This window comes from Nannospalax galili, unplaced genomic scaffold, assembly GCF_000622305.1.
Source record: "Nannospalax galili isolate Female #2095 unplaced genomic scaffold, S.galili_v1.0 scaffold581, whole genome shotgun sequence".
Taxonomy (NCBI): Eukaryota; Metazoa; Chordata; class Mammalia; order Rodentia; family Spalacidae; genus Nannospalax; species Nannospalax galili.
The window spans coordinates 1093390-1098052 of NW_008345699.1; positions in this window are offsets into that span (position 1 = coordinate 1093390).

The window sequence follows — 4663 nt, forward strand, 5'->3', positions numbered from 1 at the left end:
TTGTCTTCATAAAATATTCCCTTTTCTTAAAATTCTTTTTAAAAGAACTCAGTTTTCTTTTTCATACATTTAAAAGACTCTTGGATTCTAAAATTTCATCTTTTCTTTCATAATAAGGGCATCTAAGAAGATCAACATATAAAGATTTCATGAAGCATTCTAAAATTTCTCATGCAAGTGCAAGTGGATATAAGGAGATCTATGTTTTCTTTAAATCTCTCTCTCTATATATATATACATATATATATATTTATTTATTTAAAGACCTATATATACTATATTTATTTAAAGAACTCATATAAACACAAACACATGTATAACATATATATGTGTATATATGTATGTATATATATATATATATGAAGCTACTCAAACTTGTGAAATTCCTCTTTAGCAAAGTATGAAAATAATGGATTCGATAAATCTCTCTCTCTCTCTCTCTCTCCTCTCTCTTTCTCCTCTGTTTCTGAGTGCAGATACAATGTGACCACTTGCCTGAAGCTCCAGCTGCATGACACTCCCACCTTGGTGGATGGTACCTTAAACTGTGAGCCAAAATAAACTCCCATCCTTGAGCTGCTTTTGACAGGGTATTTTATCACAGCAACAGCAAAAGTAACTAATATTCATAGTCTATTCAGGATGAAGGGAATTTTCACATTTTTCTTCACAACTCTATATTCACAGTTTCAAAATCATCTTGTTGGGCAGAGATATAGATCAATGGGTAAAGACACTTGCCACTAAGCATATAGACCCGTGTTTGATCCTTAGTACCCATGTGGTAGAAGGAAAGAAATCAATTCCCTCTGGTTGTCCTCTAACCTCAACATGTATGCTATGGTACTGGCACATCCCAGACATATACACAGAAATACAGACACACACACATACACACACACACACACACACACACACACACAACCAGCATGTATTACTTTTGAAATTCTGAATATCTGAAAAATCATATGTATTCGTTACACTTTTGTTTCTGTGATAGAAACACCATGACCAAGGGAACTTATAAAAGAAAGAGTTTATTTAGCCTATGGTTTCAAATGGACAGGAGTCCATCATGGCAGGGAGGTGTGGTGGCAGAGATGGCTGGAGTAAGAGCAGAAGCTGAGCTCTCACATCTTCAAGTTGGCACAGGAACTCAAAAGTGACCAGAGAGCCAGCAAGGCTTAAGAAGTTTCTAAGCCCATCCCTAGTCACTGTGCTTCATCCAAAACAGCGCCACTAACTGGGGACAAAATGTTCAAATACTTGGAACCAATCAGGGCCATTGTCATTCAAACCACCACATCGTATGTGCATGTTGTCACCATTGTTGTAAGTTCATACCAGCAAGGTCCAAGGAGCCTGTAAGACTTGATTTCCTTATGGATCTTATTGGAGGGAATGATGTTGGACAGGCTCAGCAGGTTCCAATGAATGTGTTCACACCAAGGGATGTCTTGATACACAAAACTGATAGGCCTTAACATATATTTTATATATATATATATATGCCACAAATATGTGGGAAAACTAAGTAATAAAATTGATATTCACCCCTTCTAGCAGTCCAACATACCATGGCATAGAATACACACTTCCATTCCATAAGGGAGGAATGGGGGTATAGTGAGCAAATACCAGACCAAACATGACTAAAAATCAGCAGGGGAAACACTAAGTCCTGTAATTCCATGTCTGACTGGGACTTAGGTTTCAAAGGACTTAGATGGCTCTGTCCCTCCAGTTTTGTCCCTTACCCAGCAGTGATCAGTTGCCAATAGTTCCCCAGTAAAGTTGGGGCTTCTTACCCATTTCCCCAGTCCTATGCTGGGTTTTTGTCTGGTTTAAACCACCACATCGTATGTGCATGTTGTCACCATTGTTGTAAGTTCATACCAGCAAGGTCCAAGGAGCCTGTAAGACTTGATTTCCTTATGGATCTTATTGGAGGGAATGATGTTGGACAGGCTCAGCAGGTTCCAATGAATGTGTTCACACCAAGGGATGTCTTGATACACAAAACTGATAGGCCTTAACATATATTTTATATATATATATATGCCACAAATATGTGGGAAAACTAAGTAATAAAATTGATATTCACCCCTTCTAGCATCAGGTTTTGGGTGGGACTATAGAGAAAAACTCCTGAAGGATATAGTCTTGGGTGATCCCACACACTTTTGTGAGTTTTTCCTCCAAGAAACCCATAAGGCACCCATGCTTAAGAGATTCAGTCACAACTCTAGAAGGGGATAGAGAAGACATTCTAGTGCAGCCCTAGAACATTCGTCATAACATTGATGTATGCTCACAAGAGAAAGAAAAGCAAACAAATTCTTCAACTTTAAACCTGTTGAGAAAGAGGAATACTTCCAGTGCCTTTGTTTTGTGTCACTCTTAAATAAGCAATGGGAAAGGAAAGGAACACTTGTGGAGGACGTAGCACACTGGAACAGACTCAGCAGAGACTTGTCACAATCATAGATTATGGGCAGCTTCTCATCAAATGCTTCACTATAACATTGACAGGCTCTAGCAAAGTAATGATGAATTATAATTGAAACAGCTGCAAGATGAAAACTGTATCTGTTCAAAAGTTCTTAGAGAATTCCCACATCAACAGGAGAGGCAGAAGCAGATTAGAATAATTTACAGCATCTGGCATGTAAAGTTACAGAAAATATTAAGTGAGCCTAACTTCCAGCCATTTTAATATGAATCATTATACAAAATGCCTACTTATCAAATATTCTATTATTCAATATGTCATTTCAATTTCATAAAATTTTTGCAAAAGTATGCTAAAAGCCACAAAGCTGTATACTGAAAAGACCAAGCAAACATCTAACCAAGTTCTCGTATGATACTCATTTTGGAATACCTAGATGAGAATTTTAAATCACTTGAATATATTGAAAGCAAAACTATTCAAAATACGTCACATGCAAGAATCTAATAAAAGTATGCAATGACAACGGAGATATGTGAAAACTCTAGAAATGGAACATGTTAGAATTTTAAATATATGGAAGAGAAATGAAGAACAATTTTGATGGCATCTTCAACCTGAATATGACTGAGGAGAGAATTAGTGATTTTGAAAATAGATCACTAGAAAGTCCCAAAATGCAAATACTAAGAGAAAAAAAAATGTTGGCAATGGATGATGATTGAAGATATAGCTCAGTTGCTGGAGTGCTTGCTTCCCTACATTGATCCCCAGCATAGGCAAAGTTGAGGTTTTAAGTGCTGGAGATGTACCTAAGTGGCCAAACACTTGCTTAGCATGTACAAGGCCTTGTGTTCAATCTCAAAAGCTACATGAAACCAGGCACACATTCATCCAAGCACTCAGTAGAGAGAAAGAAATGCATCATAAGTTGAAAGATGACCTTAGGTACGTAGTGAGTTGAAGATCAACTTGGATACATTAGGCTCTGTCTCAAAGCAAAACACCAATAAATTAATCAGATATTTAGGACACTTGAGAAATATACATCCACCTGTGTACCTGTCATCCTAGGACTAAGAAGGCTGAGGCAGGGAGATCTGGAGTTTGAGGTAAGCCTGACCTGAACTGCATAGTAAGATCCTACCTAACAAATGTTAGCATGGTAGCATGGGGAGGTGGGAGAAGGCAGGGGCGGGGGGAGAGAGAGAGAGAGAGAGAGAGAGAGAGAGAGAGAGAGAGCATTTAGAATACATATACCTAATCAGAGATATCAAAAGGGAAGGAAGACAGAACAAGGAATTGTTGAACTAATAATGGACAAGAAGACTCATCTCAAATACTTTGTCAATTTCAATCGCTCTTTTTCTACATTATGATGGTCATAGTCTGCTTTTAGAACCAATAAGCCATCAGTACACAATTCAGCTTCTGGTTAACTTGTGCAGGGTAATCAAATGACTTGATAAAACACTTTTGGGGGGATAACATTAAACAAAATATGTATTTTCTTTCATGTATGAATCATTTAACACATTTCTAGAATTCTTAGAAGCCAGCTTCCCTTTAAATCATGTTTGAATGTGTGTTTATATTGCATTTTATCATTTCTCAAGTGATAGTTATAGTAACTTTTGTTTTGGTGAGGTTATTCTTTAAATTTGTTTTCATGGAACTTTTGTGCACTTCATACAGAACATCTCAAACAATATTAATAATTTTTATACCCCCATCCCCACTCACACCCTTCCATAGCCCCCAACACCCCACTGGAGCCCATATACTCTGTCATCCCTGTTAAGGCCCACTGTGTTGTCAGTGTCCCCAGCTGTTCCCTAGTGCAAATCGATCTACTGGGGTCTAGTCAGTGTATCTAGAGTTCCATGTTTTAGGAAGATCAGCTCTTCTTCACCTAGCAGCAATCAGTTGACAATATTTCTTCAGATAAAATTAAGATCTGCTGTTCATTTTCCTAGTTCTATGCTGGGTTTTTGTCTGCCTGAGTTTTGGGAAACCCTGGCCAACAACTCAAAGGAAGGAATCTCTTGTCTGGCATTGTTCCTCTTGTTATGTAGCTTTTAGCTATGCACATGGACTCTTAAAGAATTATATTGATCCCTTTAATCCTTGGTTATACTTTCCTTTTGAGTGTTTAAGAACATACAGTTGGCCCAGATAAACCAATTTATTTTTATTCTTAAAGTGTTTGAG